Source organism: Coenobita brevimanus, chromosome 35 (assembly GCF_032717465.1).
Source record: "Coenobita brevimanus isolate Jiangsu-jjx chromosome 35, ASM3271746v2, whole genome shotgun sequence".
NCBI classification, from domain to species: domain Eukaryota; kingdom Metazoa; phylum Arthropoda; class Malacostraca; order Decapoda; family Coenobitidae; genus Coenobita; species Coenobita brevimanus.
The window spans coordinates 8,383,593-8,406,948 of NC_136988.1; positions in this window are offsets into that span (position 1 = coordinate 8,383,593).

The following is a 23,356-nucleotide window of genomic DNA, read 5'->3' on the forward strand; positions in this document are numbered from 1 at the left end:
TCAACAAACCTTCAGGAAATAGTAACTACGCGGATGTACAGAAGTCTGTTAGTTTTGGTGAGGATTTGATCAAATATGACCGAATGCCAGCCACCTTAAATTTTTAAAATAAGGACTGGCTTTTTGTGAAACGCGGTGACTGAATACTTACAATTTTGCGAATTTTCTTCACATTTGGTTGTAGGTAGTTTGTACATCAGCTGACAGCACATACTTGCAGGCGACCAGCACTGGGCTCCCGAATGTTTGTTAAATCACTAAGTATTCCACCACTTTCTTCTGCCGGTTTGTCTTACGAAGCAAAGTGTGACTTGATCATTTTTCTCCACTCACAAGTAACACTGGTATAATGCACAAAGAACTAAAACAAAAATATGCTTTGAGTAGACGTACATACAGTGGAATAATATAATCGATTATGCAGGCAGTTTTTCCTGTTCATTGCTGGACTCGAACCCAACTGTTCTCAACACCCTTTGCTCTGGCTTAGGTCTACTTGCAGCTGTGGTCAGTGTTTCCACCGTCATTTGGCCTATTCGTCGTGGGTAGGTTGGTACTTGCCATAGGGCAGTAAAGCTGAGGTTAATCAAGTACTCGCCCCTGATGGTTACTGAGCATTTCGTGGACAAAGCACCATTCGACTGGCCTCCAACTTAATCTTTTTTTCTTTCTTTCTTTAATGCAAGAAAGAAGGAAACAAAGTCCAGGGGCCAGCAAACTTCTCCCTCCAAGAAAAAAAATAAATAAATAAAACAAGATAACTAAGAGCCAAATTCAAGATCCATTCATTTCGAGATGCCTGGACACACTGCGTTTGAAAGACTTGAGATCGTAGGCAGTAGCAAAGACAGACAGAGGGAGACGGCTCCAGAGTTAACCTGTTACATTACATGAAGGACTGGAAGTAGTGGTTAACTCTTGCATTAGACAGTTGGACAGAAAAGGGATTTGAGTTTGTTGCTAGACGGGTGCTGCGTGCCCGTCGCAGTGCAGGAGGGATGCAAGCACACAGTTCAGAGCAGCAGTGACCATTGATGTAGTAACAGAAAAAAGACAAAGATGCAACAGTGCAGGGAAGAGACAGAGGTTGAAGGGAGCCAATAAGAGGAGGAGAGTTAAAGAGACAAAACGCCTTTCAGTCCATCCCATTGAGAAGAGATGTGTGTTTGGAGCCTCCCCACACATAAGGGTTGTACACTACACAGGGTCAAATAAAACCAGTGTATATAGTCAAAAACTGTGCAGGAGTAAAGAAGGTACGGAGTCGGCTTTACACCCAGTCTCTTGGAAACAGATAAAGCCCGAGGGAATGAACCCCAAGTGTCTTTAAAGACGGTGCAGAATTGGATATTGTTACAAATTAGAGGGTACTGCTGTGAAAGATTTTATTGGGTTGAAAGATGAAAGAACTGAGTTTTTGATGCGTGAAAAACCACAAGGTTATTTTTACCCCAATCAGAGATATATGCCAGGTCAGACATTAGGTACGCCGTAGCCTCATCCCTTGCTTATTGAAGCAACTATTGAGATGGACGTTCTAGGAAGCGAATGGAAAGGAGAAGGGTGGAGTCATCACCGTATGAGTGGATAGTGTTAGATGTACAGCTTAGAAGGTCATTGATGAATAAAATGAAGAGGGTTGTGGTAGAACAGAGCCCTGAGGAACACCACTACTCATAGCTCTAGAAGAACAGTGACCGTCTACAACAGCAGCTATAGAATGACCAGAAAGGAAGCAAAAGATGAAGGCACAGATAGGACAGAAACCATAAGGGGGTAGCTGGAAACTAAAGATTTATACCAGACTCGATCGAACTTAAACTTTCCCAAGACTTAGGTACACAGCCACTGTTTTACAATATTCTTGCCTCAATTTTGGAATGAAGGAGGTCTCGTTATCAGCCGAGAATCGAACTCAAAATTTCAGTAGTCAGACCGAGTAACCTATACCACAAACAGTCATCCGCCTCCACCCAAGCTATTACGCATGCATCTGACTAGTACAGCATATCACACAAAATCACAGATATCACCAGGAAACACAACTACCACCGGGAAACACATATACCATCGGGTAACACATATACCACAGGGAAACACACATACCACCGGGAAACAAGTAAACAACCAGGAAACAGAAATACCACCAAAAAACACAAATACCAGCGGGAAACACATATACCACCGGGAAACACACATACCACTGGGAACCACAAATACCACCGGGAAACATAAATACTACCGGAAGAAACAAATTCCTTTTCACATGTAAAGAAGTCTTGCAAAACCAGCCTCGAGAAATAGAGTTAACCCCTCGTGTCCCGGCTGATTTTTCACCACTGACCTCCCCCAATCCCGGCAGATTTTCGTTTTTTTTTTTTTTTTTAATAAAACCTCCACTTTTTATGAGAAACATCGAAAATTCAGAGAGAAAGTGCTCAGCAGAGTTTAGAAAAACCAAATACAGGTAAAAGTACCCTCACCTTGATACCATGTTCTCTCAAGCCAGGCTCCAGAGAAGACGTTTTCTTGGGAGGGGTAACTATTCCAAACCACTCATTATATGTAATATTTATTTATTTGGTACGAATTTATATGTAGTATAAGAGTATATTGGTTTTCACACAATAATATAGGTGATATAAGCGTTGTTCACTCACCAAAAACATCAACATATGGCACCTTGCTTTACGACGTTACCGCCTCGTCACTTTTGCTTGTTTCTTCCTCTGGCTTCTTTCTTCCCTTGTCCTCCACCTCGGGAATCACTTTTTCCTTGAATATCGTCATTGGAGAGACCGTGGTGTGACATGTCTTTACTGGCCAGGTCACTGCTAACAGGTGAGTTTCCGAGAAAATGGCATACGAGGGGGGTAAAAGGGAGTCAGATGGGGCCAGGCATTATCCCCACAAGGCGTTGAGTAGAGGAAGGTCTCCCACATATGCGTACCAAAAATCACCCATGAAACTTGAAAAATTTGCAAATGACGGACCTCACAATTGCCTCTTAGCCGCATAAACTCGTCTGATGTTAGCCGGGATATAATACTAGTGTTGTTCTAATTAGGGAAGGGTTAAAATGGACGAACAATTGTATGGACTCGCTGACTTCATGAGGGAAACTGTACTCGCCAAGACTGATGAATATTGATGTGGCTGTTGGATGTCACTCGCATGGCATCAAACGTGAGCAGAGTAAATTTTACGTGAAGTATTAATGCATGTGGAAAGTTATAACTTCAACTCTTACTTGTACCGTAGTGGTATATATGTACGAGCCCCCAACTCTGTGTGCTGCTGCTCAAGATGTAAATTACTCAAGATTAATAATTATTCACAAATTTTAGTAATGTGATACAATCTACGGGCCACATTTTATTCTCCTGGGAACCTGGATATAATACTGTTTTGCCACCCAGGTAGATGTGTCTATCCTTCCCAATCCCTCTTACTCCTTGTCGTACCCCACATTACCAGTGAACTACCTCACCACTCTGGAAACAGCATTGGTGCCTCTTCGGTGTAGCAGGAGGTAAAGTATAAACCCGCAACGCAAATGAAGCATCCACCAGCATTGTGCTTGAAGGGTTAGGGACTCTATATATATATATATATATATATATATATATATATATATATATATATATATATATATATGATACCAAGTAGAGTGTTTTATTTTATTTATTTCATTGCCTAAATTTCCATAAATAAATCATTGCCAGGACAAAAAACGATTTTAAAACCTTCAGTGGTATAGAAGATTTATTTTTATACATGTGGTTCAGTTTTGTAGTTAACTTTCTGAAAAAGAACATTGCAGAAATAGTCAAAACTACTGATATACTAGTGTGTTTCATCAGTATGTTTGAATTCTTAGCAGCCTTTCTTCGAAGATACGGTTAAATCAGAAGATAATAATAGCCACTTTAGACAAGGTCCTGGGGCTCTGTGTGTGGGATGACATCAATTTAATCCACTCGGCAAAATGCATTCTCAAACAAACAGTCAATTTGCACACATTATAATCATGGCAAAATTTGTTTTTGCACTCTCAAAATAAAATCATCACCGTGTACTCTTAGTCGTAATGAAAAAAAAAAAAAATTATATATATATATATATATATATATATATATATATATATATATATATATATATATATATATATATATATATATATATATATATATATATTCCCCCTGGGGAAGGGGGAATAGAATACTTCCCCAGTATTCCCTGCTTGTCGTAAGAGGCGACTAAAAGGGACACTTTTATCTACATTCTTTTTGCTCTCTTTCTTTCCCTTGTACTTTGTCTGTCCAAACCCTCTGCATTTTACTTTCGTTTAGTTAATTTCCTCACTCCACTCTCTGGTTCCTGCGAGCCACTGGCATTTGCTCCATGGTAAAAATTTTTTCTGCCTAAGAAATCTTGATGAACTCTGGTGACGAAGCAATGGCCCTCAGTTCCGTGCAGCCCTTAAGTGGGCAGGGGGTGCTAAGAATTCCATGGTGTCGAAATAAGTTTATACATCCAAAAAGAACCTTAAGAATAGGAAATTGAAATGTTCGAACTCTCAATCAGGCTGGTAAAATGGAAGAACTTATTTCAGTTTTTAAGGAATACAAGATGGATATTTGTGCTCTTACAAAAACGAGGTTTCTTGGAGATGATAAAATGAAATTGGAAGATGGTATTACTATTTTGGTTTCTGGGAGGAGTGATGGAAATCGTTACCAAGGAGTAGGCTTACTGCTGAGTAGAGATGCTTGTAATACAGTATGTGAGTTTGAACCAATTAATGGGTGCTTGCTTTATGCTCGTTTAAAGTCTGACCATGGTGATATCAGTATGGTTGTAGGGTACGCTCCGACAAATGAGGCTGATGATGAAATGAAGGATGACTTTTATGAGAAGCTGCGGGATGTAGTGGACAGAGTGGCAAGACATGATGTGATAGCTTGCACTGGTGATTTTAATGCGATTGTTGGCAGTAGTAGGGATGGCTTTGAAGATTGTATGGGTAAGGAGGGTGTTGGTATAAGAAACGAAAATGGAGTGCGATTTGGAAGCTTTTGTTTGGCAAATGACCATATAATTGGTGGAACTATCTTTGAGCATAGAAAAATACATAAGACTACTTGGATTTCACCATGTGGTAAATATTGTAACCAGATTGACCACATTGCAATTAGCAGAAGGCATAGGAGTTATTTGCAAGATGTTTGCGTAAGGAGGGGGGCATATATAGGTAGTGATCATCAACTTATTGTGTCAAAGATTATAATAAAACTTAAGAGAAATGTTAATGGTAATTGTAAAGGAGGTAATAATTATGATTTTGATGAGCTGAGAAGTGATGAGAACACGAAGGAAAAGTTTCGGTGAGAATGTAGGAACAGGTTTCTAGTCCTGCAGATTTTGATGAAATCTGAAGACAATGATATTAATCAAATGTGGAGAGAGGTAAAAGAGGTTTTGTATGAGAGTGCTAAGGTTACTATTAAGAAAAAGGGAAAAGCGAGAAGGAAAAAGTGGATGTCAGATGAAACATGGAATGCAATTCAGAAAAGGAAAGAGGCGAAGTTAAGAAGTGAAGAACAACATGTTGATGGCCAGGTAGTTGAAGTACTTAGAGCAAAGTACTGGAGTTTACATTCTGAAGTAAAAAGACTCGTTAGACGTGATAAGAGAAGGCTATATGATGAAAAGGCAACAGAGACAGAAATTAAATTAAGTAAAAATGACGGTCAGAGCACAAGAGCAGCATATCAGGCCATAAAGGAGTTAACTGTGACTGAAAAGAAAAGGAAGGAAATACCTGTACGAGACAGAAATGGTAATTTGATGACTAAAGATTTGGATATAAAAGGAAGGTGGAAAGAGCATTTTGAATCTGTTCTAAATAGACCAATCCCAGCTGAAGAGGACATTTTGCCAGCCGAGAGAGACTTGCAGATAGAAACAGGGGATATAACTTTTGAATAGGTAGCAAAATCTATACAGGAGATAAAGAATTTTAAGGTCCCAGGAGAGGCTGGAATATTTCCTGAAATGCTTAAGGTGGAAAATGATGAGTTGATGAATGCGCTTTTGAAACTTTTTAATGTGGCTTGGGATAATGGTGGAATTCCAGAAGAGTGGAAAAATGGAGTGATTATAAAAATACCAAAAAAAAAAAAAAAGGAGATTTAAGTGTGTGTGGCAATTGGAGGGGGATAACTTTGACACCTGTATTTGCAAAAGTCTTTTCCAAAATCTTGTTGAACAGAATAGAGCCAGTAATTGATAAAATTTTAAGAGAAGAACAAGCGGGATTTAGAAAGGGACGAGGTTGTAATGATCAGATTTTTATGGTATGGCATCTAATGCAACAAGCTAATGAGATGAAAATGCCACTTAGTATGTGTTTTGTGGATTTTGAAAAGGCGTTTGATAGTGTTTCACGTGGAGCTATGTTGAAAAATATTGAGATTCTACGGTATACCAGAAAAGTTTGTAAATATTATTAGAAGCCTGCATGAAGGTACATTTTGTAAGGTAATGGTGGGTGATTCTTTGAGTGATCCATTTGAAGTTAGGTCAGGAGTGATTCAAGGAGTTCTTTCGCCATTCCTGTTTGTTTTGGTTATGGATTATGTTATGTAAAAGGTTGTAAGGAGAGCAGGTGCAGGAATTAACTGGAAAGAAAATAAAAAGCTAATGGACTATGATGATGATATTGTACTGATTTGCGGAAGTATTAACGAGATGCAAAAGGCGCTTGATTGGTGGAAGAAGGAGAAAAAGTGGGATTGGTAATAAATTGTGGAATGACTGAAATTATTAATATGAACGTGGAGAACCAAATCGATTGTGTAATTGGGAATAATGTGGTGAAGAATGTAGAAAACTTTTAATATCTGAGAACGATTGTATCATCTAATAGATTACTAAACAATGAAATTGAGGAGAGAATTAGACAGGCTTGGCGAGCTGTTGGAATGTTCAAACCTGTTTGGAATAACAATATGCTTTCAGTACATGCTAAAGTGAAAATTTACAAGTCCATGGTTAGGCCAATTTTAATTTATGGGCATGAGTCATGGTATAGTACAATTGCAACAGATCAGAATATATTTGGATTTGAGAATAAAATACTGAGAAGGATTCCTGGGGTAAAGAGGCAAGACAGGGTTATAAATGAGAGAGTAAGGGATATTACGAGAGTGGAACCAGTTAATGAATATGTGAGACTGTCTCGCTGGAAGTGGCTGGGGCACATATACAGAAAAGAAGGCAGTTTAATACAGGATGTGCCAATGTGGACTGCTAGAGGAAGAAGGGGTAGAGGTAGGCTGAGGGAAACCTGGTTGAGGACAATGAAAAGAGAAACAGGAGAGGAGTGTTGGTGGGACCTGAAGGAGATGGCAAGAGACAAATACTGGTGGGGAAAGTTCATCGAGAACCTATGCATCCAATGGGGTGCCACAGGAAATGATCGATTGATTGATCTATCTATCTATATACAGTATACATATACAGTATATATATATATATATATATATATATATATATCTATCTATCTATCTATCTATCTATCTATATACTGTATACAGTATCAGTATCTATCTATCTATATATCTATATCTATCTATCTGTCTTTCTATATCTATCTGTCTATCTATCTGTCTATCTACATACGCTTTATATCTAGGCTGTTTCTTCCAAAGGAAGAGGGATAGCCGAGACAGGACGACACACTCCCAATTTACTCATCCACACACACACACACACACACATATACCCGTATCTTAGCCCCAACAGGAGAAGGGACAGATCCTCATCGCACCACACCCCACGAGGATCAACTGCGCAGTGTAGTCAACGACATCTGTAGTAGGGCTTGACAGGAGACCGGTTTACCCCTGCCACATCATAATGGACGCATTCCGTTACCCACGCCTGACCTCATCAACATATATATATATATATATATATATATATATATATATATATATATATATATATATATATATATATATATATATATATATATATATATATATATATATATATGGAGCCTGTGGTACAGTGGTAAAATGTACATTTTCGTACATGAGAAAACGAGGGCTGGCCCCCCGCCAAGTAATAAACTTTGGAAGCGTTCTTCCGGCCACGCACTGCTTTGGCGGACATAAGAGGCGCTGTTGTTGAACCAGTGTTGCGTACGATAAAGGATGCTTGCACCCAGTCGGTTTGCGCGGGCGGATTACACTTGGTTCACAGACTACACACACATCTAAAGCCACTCCATCACAGCAGTCACACTTACAAGCACTTCTCACCCTACATACAATCTCTTCCAGACAGCATAAGCCATTTGGTAGAGATATATAGGCCGTATCGTCCCCGCTTCCGTCAGCATAGGCTGGTCCTGCAGTGGACACTCAATTGGCTGATGATTATATATATATATATATATATATATATATATATATATATATATATATATATATATATATATATATATATATATATATATATATATATATATATATATATATATATATTGCAAGCTGCCATGATCCCGTAAGGGGTGGCCATTTGACTCTGAGTTATTTGTTTTACGGGGAGGGGCACTAACTCTCCACCAACCCACTTGTTGACACGTAGGGAGCACGTATGGTTTGGTTATATGGTTACCACCCAGTGTTGAAAATGATTTCTTGGCTTACAGGAAACCATTTGGCTTCTCACTCAATGTAAAGCCACGTTGTAAAGGAAAGAAAAGCAATAAGAAGTGACAGGAAAGATGGGAGAAATAGGAAGAGAGGAGGGCAGGCACAGAAAAAGAATGATAAAAGCTAAGGAAGAAGTAGGCAGCACTACATCAAGTGAGTGGATGATGGTCGCCACCACCTACCCTTTACAAGGAATTACTTTTCATAAGTTAATTGAAATCGTCCAGTTAGCAACAACCAAAAGGATGGCGTTGGGATTAATGGGCTTAATAGTGCAATGTCTACTTGTGTTATTTTAATTTAGCTGCCTCCTGTTTATATTGCCATCTTGCCACCATCAGACTACATAACGCAACCTAGAGAGGATCTGTAGTAATGACGGTAGATGAACGATATAACCATTTAATCTGATTTCAATTTTGTGTCCAATAAGGCAATGACACTGAGGATCCTTCATTTTATTTGCAAGAGCTCCAGTCAGTAACTGAAAACATTTGAATGTACCGTTACCTCAATAAGTCTGTTTCTATATATACTACTTCTCATATGAAGTCAAATGAAGCTCAGCTTAATTTCCTCCAAATCAAAAAGTCTCTCCTAAAATGCATAATGTCTTGAGTTCATGAGAAATAATTGCTTCAAGCAGAAAATGTGGAACCTGTTGGAGACATCAAGTTTGCTAATGCTGTCATTTCACCAACACGAGGTGCCATGTCTCCCGTCCCTGATATTAATGTATGCTTTGAAATTTTGAGAAAAGCCACTTGTTTAACACGCACTGCTTTTCTACGAGCTTTCCAGAGTGTTCCGTAGGTCCGCAGTCAAGTACCTAGATACCCCAACGTTGATGCTGAGCTGGTTCTCTTGGTCGAGGCTTTTTGAACGTTAGTGTAGGTCTAGTTATTTGTCTCTTAGGATTTAGTATAGGTTAGCGATTTGTCTGTTAGGTGGTTAGTTTTAGGGTCTTTAGATTAAGTATTTTGTTTATAAGTAATATAAGGTTAAAAATATAAAAAATAAATAAAAATAATAAAAATAAAACTACAAAAAAAAATAATAAAATAAAAATTATTATATATATATGTACGTGTGCATGAAAGTGTGTATGTTCATATGCATGGATGTATGTATGTATGTATGTATGTATATATATATATGTTTGTATATATATGTATATATGTGTCAATATATATACATATATATATTTGCCTTAATGACCAGAGGCTCCGGCCTCAATGGTCGTTAGGCAATTAAAAAAAAAAAAAAAAAAAAAAAAAATGAGCTGGTACTCTAAGCAATATGGGGTAAAGTTTTGAGAGAACTTTCTTAATTCCTATTGTTTTTCATACATTTTCGATCAAAGTGAGTAAATCCGCTGAACCTGTCATAGTTTCCAGGTAGCCCACTTGTTGTGCTGTGTTCTGCCGCCCAACTACATATAGCACAGTGTTCTCCCTTTGGTTTAATGTCGTGGTCTGAAGGGGTTAAGGAAGAAAATCGGAAATGAAGCAGTTAGATGCATCTTCCTTTTTGGTATATGTTTCTGTACGTTGGATTTAACTTAACTGTTTTAATCCGGTAACTTCGTTTATTTCACTAATCACTAAACGATTACAACATATTTATGAGAATTTTTTCCAAATTGGGGACTAACTTCTCATTTGCATTTTCTCTGAGAACTCCCTCCAGATGAATATAATCGTCCATTAACAACAATAAAAGTACGTCATCTGAATGAAGCGACTAAACTAAGAACATCTGGCCGTAACAACGTAAAATACGGGTACACATGCCATGAGGTTGTAGAAGCCATTTTCTGAGAATATAATGTAACAACAAATAAAGTCATGGTTTTGGGGAGGAAAAAAGTTACGGAATTCATAGTGGTCATGAAACAAAGAACATGAGACCATGAAATACATAGGAAGTGTGATAAACAAAGGTGGGAGTTCAGGGGATGAAATGCGAGAAATGGTAAATCCAAGAAGGAAGGATGCTAGGACACTCTGGAAGCGGTGACAAGGAAAATAGAGGTAGCCGTGGATGTAAGGAATTCGCTGGATGACAGTTTTGTGATCTGTACTCAAAGTTGTGGAAATGTCTAACTACTGTATCTATTTACAGTCAGACGTCACAATCCCGTAAGGGAAGACCATTTGTTTTTTAGTTGTTTTTATTTCATGGAGGGATAGCCTACTAACCTTCTGTCAGCTCACTTGCTGACACTTAGGAAACACATATGGGTTGATTATGTTAATATTACAACCCTGCTATGTAAAATGGTTTCCTGGCATACAAGAAACCATTAGATTTGTCACTTAATGTAAAGTCACCTGAAAAGGGAAGATGAGTAATAAAAAATTATGGGAAAGATGGGAGAACTAGGAAGAGAGGAGGGCAGACACAGAAAAAGAATGATAAAGGTGAAGAAGTAGGCAACACTACTTGAAGGTAAATGAAGCTTGGATTTTGAGAAGGACATAAGTCAAGTATGAAAGGACTGGGAATAAGTAAGCAGCGTGTTAGTGTGCGTCCACACGTGTGCTCAAACAAGTGTTGGCAACGTGTAAGCAACACAGTAACGAACGCTCTGCAACGTCCAGATCATGTTGGCAACACCACGATGAAGTCTCAGCTACCTCGTATGGACACACTTATCCCATCACCTCTGTTGCCTGTGCTCGATACTGCACTGAAACATGTTTGCATACATCTGTCCAAATACTACCTCAAACATGTTCCCGAACATGTTGCCAGCTGTGTTGCCAATATATGTTTGAGCACACGTGTGGACGTGACCTTAGATCACCTGGAGAGGACGAAATAGATGTCGATGTTCTGGATTATTTAGGTGTTATGCATGTGCTGGAAAGTGTCTGGATGAGTGCCAAGAGACGGTTGGATCAATGGAGCGAACAGAGAGTAAGACACTGCCTAACAGATTGTACTGTATGTAAGATGGAGGGAAAGACGGAGAGATGGAGATCGCGTATGAGGAGACGAGACACTGTCGAGTTTCATGACTGAAATTGGTGTGAGATGCAGAGGAGGGGGAGACAGCCTAACGGGGAGAGCGAGGAGGCTTCAAGGCTTATTTTGTTTTGTTTTGTTTTTCGTGGTCACCTACTCGGGTATTAAAGCGTCTGGCTATGGACACAGAGACAGATAATGTAATGGTTCTTTTTTACTTGTTATCTGTGACAGAGAATAAATAAAATTACTCAAAAGTTATAATAGTTGTCAAAATTATCACTAACAAAAAGTGCCAGACATAAATAAGACACCTGGAATATTAATGATGGCTTAGTCCTCCTTACAAGCTCTGCCTGATTAATAAGCCACTCAACCAACGATTAATTATAAACAGGTGGAGCGCGAGAACGGGTCTTTAATCATTTCACACTCCAAAGGTTATTAATCAAATGAGGACACTAATGGTCTAATTAATCCCATCGGTAATTTGGAAAGAAACCCATAGCATCAGATGTTTAATGCTCTAGGCCTTCTATTACTCAGTGTTGAATAAAATCGTCCGCTGTCTGCTTAAACAGAATAATACACTTGTCCCGTGAAAGTGAGGTAACAGGGGTCGAATTGAGGCTCCTGAGCTCACACTGGTGAATAAAATCATCTGGCTTTGGCTAGGACAATGTAGTAAAGGAAAGCAGAAAATGGATGATCTTTTTATCGCAATCTCATTTCAAAGGTCATTAGTCAGTTGAGGGAATTAACCCTCTGTGTAAATCAATGGCAATATGTAAACCGGCAGAGGTAAGATTTGTTATTTAACTTCTCTGATGAATGCCCCCTTTCCCAACATCCTCTTCATCACATTGGAGTTGAAACTATCTAGTGTGTTGACGACAGACTTCCAGTTACAGCAATTTAATGAAGCCTTCGTTCACCTCTGCTGCTAGAGAGGGACGCCTTCTTATGGTGGCGCTGGTGTAACTGGGTGGTCCAACTTTCTGCTTGTACAAACATCCTTCTGCCACCTCCCAGCCCCCCAAAGAAGGATGGTGGAGTGCAGAAGGGTATCTTCAGCCTTCAGTCCACTGAATTCACGTTTCAGACAAGGGGTGCCAGGCACAACAAACCTCGCCCGACAGCAGTTATTTTATTGCTATAGAATACTGTCTCGCTTCTGCCAATTATTGCCAGTCCACAATTAAATTCTATGGTAATGGCTCAAATGTTTTCAAGTTACTCCCTCTGAAAATCCATGATCTTGCGTTTGACCTTTCAAGGTCACTCAAGGTCAAAGGACATGCTGCCAAATGAAAGCCCATATCAGACTTCCTATATCGGGGTAATAGTAAATATCGCTATCTTCGACGAGTTTCGAGTTATAGCCTCCTGAATATGCATGACCTCCAGTTTGACCTTCAAGGTCACTTATGGTCAACGGGGCAAAGTACCAATTAAAAACCCATATGGGATTTCCCATATGATTTTATAGTAAATATCTCTGATTTCAACCAATATCGAGTTATAGTCCTCTGAATATCCGTGACCTTGAGTCGGACCTTTCAGGGTAATTCAACATCAAAAGTCTTGGTGCCAAATGAAAGCCCATATTACGAGTTTCTGTATGTTCCAATAGTAGCTATCTCTATCTTCAACCAGTTTCAAGTTATAGCCCTCTGAAAATCCATGACCTTGCTTTTGACCTTTTAGGGTCACTCGATTTCCTCCAAAATTTATTCACTCTCTTTTGGGACCAGAGCCCACATGTCTTGAAAGCTTCACATAATTTCATTCAGCAGTGTTTCCGCAATGTTGCTAACAAACAAACAAACTCGACCAAAAACAGTACCTCACGGACTCCGTCCGGGCAAGGTAATGAAGCTGGGGTTACAACAACAACAACAACTTCTACTACTACTACTACTACTACAATTACTATTACTGCTAATACTAGTACAACAATTACTACTATTACTACTGCTACTACCACAAAAACAACAACAACTACTACTGCTGCTGGTGCTCCTGCTGCTGCTGCTGCTGCTGCTGCTACTACTACTACTACTACTACTACTACTACTATTACTACTACTACTATTTCGCCAACCTCTTCATCACTACTATTCCCTCCTTGTTTATGGAAAATCCTCAGGTTCAAACAAAAGTACGTTGAAAAAGACTTCCTCAGATTGGACCCGTTGATTGGCCTTGACACTGTGGTAACTTTTTAACCACTTGATGATGACGTTGTTGATGATGATGATGATGGCCTATACTTTGATATCAGGCTACCACCAGGCTGTTTTCTTCAGCTTAGGATGGCCTTACAAATTGGAAGGGGTTTATAAAGGCCTTATGAAGCACTCCCAGCTCGAAAAGTCTTCTCGGATGAGCAAAACCGTCTGTTGCAAAAGAGAATGAAATTTAAAAAGCGTCCTCGTAGTGAACTGATTATTTAAGAGATATATTTTAGTGCTTTATTTATTCAGTTCCTTGAGCCACAGGAAGTAATTTGGGGGAATTTTATTTTTGATGTCTCATGACGATTGTATTAAGCTTGGCATATTTTATTTCTCTTACTTTAGGATAATAGTCAGGCCTTTATTAACTTTGTTACAGCCAGAAGCTCCCAGAAGTTGAACAAAATCATCTGGAGGTACAGTAGAAAGAATAATATTAAAAATACAACACAACACTAGATGAATTAGTATACCTCCCTTTTTTAAATTCTTGTCCTTAATTGCAACCTTTATTTACGGTAAGGAATTTATTTTATATGTATCTTGCCATTTCCAGTTAAAAACAAAAGATATTTTTCTTGGGTTGAACGAACTAAGATCCTGATTGTTTTAGACTTCTTCGCAATTTAATAATCACATTACTGCTACACCTTCCCCCACAGCTGCATAAAATGGTTTGTGGGAAATCTCAATACATTAAGGGACGCAGAGTCGTATTAAAACGGTTACTGAAGATAGGTGTTTAAGGCAACTATTTAAAACTCCAACAGGAAGAGGATCCCTTCTTGACTAAATGAAGTGACCTGGCGTTAATAACGTAAGTCATCAGTATATGAAATAAATTAATGACGAGTGTTCCTCCTCGCCCTGATGTTTGTACCTAAAGCTTCTTCATGTAGTTCGACGGGAGAAGAATTATACAAGGAGTCAAAGTACACAGAGGTTAAAGAGTGTCCATGCAAGGAAATGTGGAAAAAAGGTGAAGTTACAATGGAAATTTACTGATGTATGACCAGGAAATTAATCTTCAGGGTTTCAGTTAAGGTACCGGAGTTGTAAAATGATTATGTGTTGTCCTGCTTCCCTCCCCCCTCCCCATCTCTCTTTCTCTCTCTCTCTCTCTCTCTCTCACTGTCGATCGGAGGTCAGACAAACACTCTCTTTGGTTGCCATGGCAACCTCTAACTCACCACCTCTCATACTGTGTGTGTGTGTGTGTGTGTGTGTGTGTGTGTGTGTGTGTGTGTGTGTGTGTGTGTGTGTAAACGGTACTAATCCGTTGCTGTGCCATTTTTTTTCTTGCTATGACGAATCAACGACATTAAATGCCGTATTGCAATATACAAATGCTAAGTTATCTTTTGACACTGATGTATGTGCTTTTGAATCGGCAACCTGCATTATTTTTTATTAAATGATTACAAGAAATTCGCAAAGAAACGACGACATCTCACCTGAAAAATCGATACCAGAGCACAGACTAGGCCAACCGGCACTATGCAATGCGCATATCTCGAATTTCATCTTCATCAGTTTCAATAACGTTGTTGTATTTCGTAATTAAACTGCGCCATGATAAGCCGTGTAAACCAAGACCTGGGGCTTTTAACATGGATGAATCTCTAGATTTTTATAAAGATTTGATTCAAAGGTGTGGTGGCCCATTTGTAAATAATTGCTTGAAAAGATGGCTGCAAGGGTCAGATATTCCCGAAATATCACTTCGATATGAAATACTGCCTTATAACAAAGCTTATCTCCTGCTAACATGCAAGTGACTAGTGACACCTGTAACTGGTGCAGACTGTGTTGTCTTGGCTTGCACGCTTGGTGTAACCAGGTCAACCGCCTCGAGAATCGTCAAAAAATGACGTGATGAGAGGAGAAATTAAACAACGTTCAAGTTTGTCAAACCATAGAGAGTAGTTTCGTGTCATGGTGCTAGAGGAATAACCCAAGTATTTCTCTTCAGCGCTTCAGCATTCCTCATTGTGAATTGATGAGAAGGGAGCGAGAGGTGTCACAACCTTCCACAGTGCCACACACGTCCCTCATCACTGTAAATTAATATTCGTAGATGACTGATATCCACTACTCTTCCTCTCTTTTCCTATCCCTCTCTCTCTCTCTCTCTCTCTCTCTCTCTCTCTCTCTCTCTCTCTCTCTCTCTCTCTCTATATATATATATATATATATATATATTGATAGAGCATTCATCATCCAATCCTACGATGCCCCTTGAGGACGCAGGAGCCCGGGGATAGGCATGTTGATCCTGGTATTTAAGATGAGAGTGACCAGCCTCGCTGATCCCTGAGTGGCATTAGATGAGCAATAAGCCCCAACCCTCCCTTGGATATAAACCTACACAGGCTCAATCCAATTAGAATGCCGTAATTACCCACTAAACCACCAGGCGCCAACATTCGGTTATATGGTTACCACCCAGAGTAGTAAATGGTTTCCTGGTGTACAGGAAATAATTTGGCTTGTCACTCAGGGTAGAGTCACCCACAGGCAGAAGGAAGAGGAAAGAATGAAGGAAAGAAAGACAGAAGAGGGAGTGTAAAGTCACCCGTAGGCAGAATGACGGGGAAAGAATGAAGTTAAGACTGAAGACGAAGGAAGGAAAGGAAGGAGGAGAGCTATGTGCAGACACCCAAGAGCAGCACTACATTGATTGAGTGGGTGGTGAGCGACCCCACCAATCACAGTATATATATATATATATATATATATATATATATATATATATATATATATATATATATATATATATATATATATATATTGCCAGACGCCTCAATCCCGTTTGGGGTGGCCACAAACAAATCGCCTCCAAGTCGTCCTGTCCCCCGCCATTTCACTGCCCTGCTCCCAACTCACACACCCCTCTCTCATATACCTCTCCACCCCATCCCTCCATCTCATCCTCGGCCTCCCCCTCCCTCTTCCCCCCTCCACCTCACTCACATACACTCTCTTCGTCAGTCTTTCACCCTCCATCCTCTCCACATGGCCAAATCACCTCAGTGTGTTCCTCATAACGCTTCTTATCACATCAACATCAACACCACAACGCTACTTTATATCCTCATTCGTCAGCCTGTCTCTCCATATGACTCCACAGGCTCCTCTTAAATAACTCATTTCTACTGCTCTCACTCTTGACTTGTGTCCTTCCAACAACGTCCAAGCTTCACTTCCGTACGTCAGAGTTGGTATCACAATACTGTCATGTAGTAACTTTTTCACTTCCATGCTCACTTCCCTGTTTCTTATCACTGCTTTCAATGAACCAGCAACCTTTCTTCCCTGCTGTACCCTTTCAAGCACTTCACCCTCCAAACCTCCATCCTTACTCATCACACTACCCAAGTACTTAAACGTACTCACATTTTCCAATTCCTCACCATCCAACCTCGCTGTACATTCACTGACTTCACCTCTCTCAAAGACCATCACTTTACTCTTCCCTACATTCACCTTTAGATTCCGTTTCTTACACACTCTCCCAAACTCACCCACCAAGCCTTGCAGCTCCCCTTCGTCTTCACTCAACAACACAGTATCATCTGCAAACAACAGTACAGGGAGTTTCCAAACACTATCCTCTCTCACCAGGGCCACTCCAACATCCACTACCCTACCTTGTACCTCTTTTATTACCCCATCCATGTACAGATTGAACAACCATTGAGACATGACACATCCCTGTTTCAACCCAAATATAAAAGAGAAAAATTCACTTAGTTCACCATCCACACACACTGCAGCCTTTACACCATCGTACATACTCTTCACAGCATTCAACAACTTCCCATCTACTCCATATATTCTTAACACTTTCCACAATCCTTGTCTATCGACCCTGTCATATGCTTTCTCCAAATCCATGAAAGCCGCATACAACTTCTTTCCCTTCTCTAGAAACTTTTCCACTAAAGATCTAAGAATGAATATCTGATCTACACAACCTCTTCCCTTCCTAAAGCCTCCCTGTTCTTCTCCAACTAATTTCTCTGTTCTTTCTCTAATTCTGTCAATATGTATCCTACCATACACTTTTCCTATTATACTAAGAAGACAAATGCCTCTATGGTTACCACACACGTCTTTTTCCCCTTTCCCTTTGTACAAGGGAATAATTATACCTGACTTCCAATCCTCCGGGACTCTACCTTCCTCCCAGAGCAATCTGCACATCTTCCACATCCATTCTGCTACTATCTCTCCCCCATGCTTCAGCATTTCACCACACACTCCATCAATTCCTGGGCCTTTCCCCGATTTAACTTTCTTCATTGCTTCCACAACTTCTATCCTACTGATTTCTTCCTGTCTTCTCACCTCCCTCCTTCTCCCAGCCATTCCTCAGCCACTTATACTCGCATTACTTCCATCCTCTACGTTCAACAATTCCTTAAAGTGTTCTCTCCATCTGCTAACTTTTTCTCCCTTCTCCACTAGTAATCTACCATTTTTATCTTTCACTCCCATGATAACTTCACTTCCACCCTGTCTTACTCTTTTCACCTCTTTCCAGAACATTTTCTTACAGTCCCTCCACTTCACACTCAAATTCCTTCCAAATTCCTCATCCACTCTCTTCTTACTCTCTCTTACTAATCTTTTCACCTCTCTCTTTCTTTCTACATATAACTCTCTCTTCTGCCTCTCAACTTCTTCCACGCCCCTATTTCTCATCCATTCATTGTATGCTATCTTCTTTTGTGCCACAGCCTGTTTCACCTCTTCATTTCACCACGCTGTTCCTTGCACCCCCCTCCGTCTTCTCTTCCTTCCACACACCACATCACATGCTGCACATATTTCTTCTGTAAATATCCTACACACGCCTTCCACGTCTCCCATCAGCTCCAATTCATATTTGCCCAATCGTTCCTCCACTTCTCTTTTATACTCTGCCTTTTTCTCATCCTCTTGTAACCTTTCCACTCTCCTTGCAACTTCTCCTTCCTCTCGTCTTTCCCTTCTTCTATTCCTCCATCTTACTTGAATTCTAATTCTGGTCACCACCAAGCAGTGGTCAGAAAGTCCACTCCCCCAACCTCAATAAACTCTTGCATCCATTACACATCTTCGCATCCTTTCATACACACACACATAATCAATCATTGCCTTCCTTTTATTCAGTTCACCACCCACCCTTCTCATCACTCGCCATGTATATCTGTGGATTATTTTATGCCTGAAGAGGGTATTGGCTATCACCAACCCCCTCCCAGCACAAATGTCCACTAACGCACTCCCATTCTCATCTATCTCAGCAGGCACACCCCACTCACCAACTATTCCATCCACCTTCACATTCCCAACTTTACCATTCATATCACCAATCAAAAACACTCTCTCATTCCTTCCAAACTTTTCCATGCACACTTCTACATTTGTCCAGAACTCTTCTCTCACTCTTCCAGCATGATCTTGCGTTGGCGCATACACACACACACAATCGCCCACATTTGTATTCCAACTTTCAACTTTACCGGAACAGTCCTTGACCCAACTGATCCATACTGTCTTATGCTCCTCTTTCATCTTTTACTCACAACTGTACATACTCCTTCCTTTGTCCTCTCATTGTCACCTACTCCTGCACATATACCCCATCCATACTCCCATTCTCTCACACTTTCTCCTCTCCATTTTGTTTCAGTTATTCCATATACATCCACTTTCGCACCCTCAAGCACCTGGACAATCTCTCTCTCACCTCATCATATATATATATACCTAGGCTGCTTCCCCCAAGGAAAAGGAGGTAGCCGAGACAGGACGACACACTCCCCATTTACTCATCAATTCAAACACATTCATACGCATCTTAGCCCCAAAGGGAAGAACGGACAGATCCTCACCGCACCACACCGCACAAGGGTCAACTGCGCAATGCAATCAGTGACATCAGCAGCAGGGCCCGACAGCAGAATTGGTTTACCCTTGCCACATCATAACAAACCCATCCCCTTACCCGCACCTGACCTGACTAGCTGATCAGACCAAATGCAGGAGAATATCCCCTCAGAGCTGCGTCATCACTTATTCATTCACAGTTTCTCTCAATTTATTTCTGTCACGCACAGCCACTCTTCCTTGCTCAACAGACATTCCTCTCGCATCCAGCGCTCTCTTCACACTGTCCATCCATCCTATTCGTGGTCTTCCTCTCAGCCTTACACCTCTCACATCAGATCTAGTTATCTTTTTCACCAATCGCTCATTATCCATTCTCTCCATATGCCCAAACCATCGCAACACCCTCTGCTCAACTCTAACAACCATCTCCCGAACAACTCCAGTTCTCCTTCGCACTTCATCATTTCGCACTCGATCCATGTGCGTCACTCCACACATACTCCTCAGACACCTCATCTCCATTACATTCAAATTTTTCCTCTCTGCTACACCCATATTCCATGTTTCAGCCCCATATAACGCAGTCAGTACCACAACACCCTCATACAGCCTTCTCTTTACATCCATTCTAAGCGAACGACATCTAAACACTTTTTTCATTCCTCCCAGCACCTTTCCTACTTCATTTATTCCAAACTTCACTTCTGCATCTATTCTTCCATCCACAGCAACATGTGACCCTAGATATTTAAAACACTCTACCTCCTCAAGCAACTCGCCATTCAAAACTATATTCATCCCACTACCATCTACCAACCTCGCACACTTCATCACTTTACTCTTATTCTCATTTACTTTCAATTTCCTCCTTTCACACACCCTTCCAAACTCCTCTACCAGTTGTCTCAATCTCTCCTCTGAATCAGCCACCAGTGCAGTATCATCTGGAAACAGCAGCTGCTTCATCCACTCTCCACCATCAACATTCACTAGACTCAGACCTCCACCTAAAACTCTTGCATTCACCTCCCTTACAACACCATCCATGTAAATATTAAACAACCAAGGCGACATCACACATCCCTGTCGCAGCCCCACTCTCACAGGAAACCAATCACAGCATTTCCCACTTTACACACGCTCTACTATTTACATAAAAACTTTTCACTCCTTTTAGTAACCTACCATCAAGTCCATACAATCTTAAAACAGTCCACAAAGCCTCCCTATCAATTCTATCATACGCTTTCTCTAAATCCATGAATGTCCAAAACACATCCTTGCCTTTCGCTAAATACTTTTCACACACTTGTCTCACAGCAAACACCTTCTCGCCCTATTCCTCTTTTCCTTATACCTTTCATATGACATCTCATCTTTCCTCTGCAGCCACACTTCATATGCACGTCTCTTCTCAGCCACAGCCATACTTACTTCCTCGCACCATCATTCACTTCCTTTTCTTACACCACCACCCACACGTCTCACAACACATACCTCTTCTACATGCCCCACCAAAGCACTCTTAAACAACTGCCATTCCTCCTCCATACTGCCATTTTCCTGATCTTTCAGTGCGTTCCACTCATCTTTCAATTTCTCCTGATACTCTATCTTTTTCTCTCTTTTATCCAGCTCACTCACTTTCAAAACCTCCCTGCCACACTTAACCTCCCACCCATCTAGCTCTCACCCATCTCTTACCTACTCTTAACTTTCCCTCCACCAGGTAGTGGTCAGACATACCTCCACCCTCCCCTCTCAGAACTCTCACATCCAACAATCTTCCTATTACATTCCTAGACATAAACCACATAGTCCATCAAAGCTCTATCAACAACCCTTCCACCCTCCTGTCTCACCCATGTATACTTATATATATCTTTCTTCTCAAACAGCGTATTTCCAATCACCATCTCTCGCTCAACGCACATCCCTATCATTCGTTCCCCATTTTCATTTCTTCCAGGACACCATGCATACCAACTACACCTTCAACTGCTACATTTTCCACTCTAGCATTCAGATCTCTCATCATTACCACATTCACATTCGCTCCAAAACTCTGCAGACACTCATCAACATCATTCCAGAAAGACTCTCTCTCTTCTTCATCCCTTTCACTACCAGGCCCATATGCACTCACAAACACCCACAACTCACGTTCAAATTTCGCTTTCACCCACATCAGTCTCGATGACACCTCCTTCCATTCAATCACACACTGCTGTACTTCCGGACTCACTAACAAGGCCACACCTTTTCTTGCCCTTCCTCTATCAACACCTGACAATCTTCCATTCACACTTCCAAACATAGACTCACCCTTCCCTTTCATCTTCGTTTCACTCAAAGCTAACACATCCAACTTTCTTCTCAGAAACATTCTTCCAATCTCCTCCTTTTAGCCTCAATTGTACTACATTCACGCACATTCATAGACCCAATCTTCAGGGTACGGGGATAACTCCATCCCCCATCCCTTTCTTTGGCCTGTCTCTTTTTAGGAACTAAAAAACAGAGGAGGGGGTCCCTAGTCCCCTCACCCCGTCCCTTTTAGTCGCCTTTTACGACACGCAGGGAATACGGTGGCAGTATTCTTCCTAACACAACCTGGCCGCAGAGTAGTAGTACCACCCCATAGTACTGCCAGATTGTGTCCCCCCCGCCACAGGGGGGAGAAAAGAGAAAAGAGAGGAAAATGTGCAAAAGAAGTTGAAAGTAGAGTGACACAAGGAAGAAAAGTAGCTGGTGCAATGAAGGCCATGATAAGAAACAGAGGCTTGAGTGTTGCAGCTGCACGAGGCTTACATGAAGGAGTGTTAGTGCCAACTTTAACATATGGATGTGAGACTATGGCGTGGCATGAAAATGAAAAGTCTAGAGTAGGAGCAGTGGAGATGGGACTGCTGAGGGATGTATGTGGAGTACAGGGGGTGGATAGGTTACGAAATACTGTGATTCGTGAAAGATGCAGAGTAAGGAAGTCGGTGGACTCCAGAATCGAAGAGAGTGTACTGAGACAGTATGGTCATGTGGAGAGAATGGATAACAAATGAGTGGTGAAAAAAGTATATCTAAGCAAATTCGCATGAGGGAGGAGGCGAGGTAGGCCAAGGAGAAGGTGGAGAGATATGGTGGATGAATGTGTGAGGAAGAGAGGTTTGGATGTCGGTGAGGCTAGGGAACTGACAGGACATCGAGCTGTAGGATGAATGATGTGAGGAGAAGTGCATGATCAGGGATTTTGGCACCTCTTTTTAACATGGCAGCGTCTAGATTGACTCTATCAGATTCGATTATGTGAAGCTACAGAACGTGGTGAATGTTTTTGGTGTATCCGATAGAGCCAGGATTCCGGGGGCTTGAATGAATGGATGCGTGGCACATTGGATTGGGCAAATTTGAGCTGTCTGGACATTCCTACTCCTTACCCTGCCCTAGGGTGGGAAAGGAGGTCCGGATGATGATGATGATGACTTTTTTGTAATAAAGAAACTTGTGTTTGTCATAATATATGTGAAAGGCGTCCTTGAACTGGGA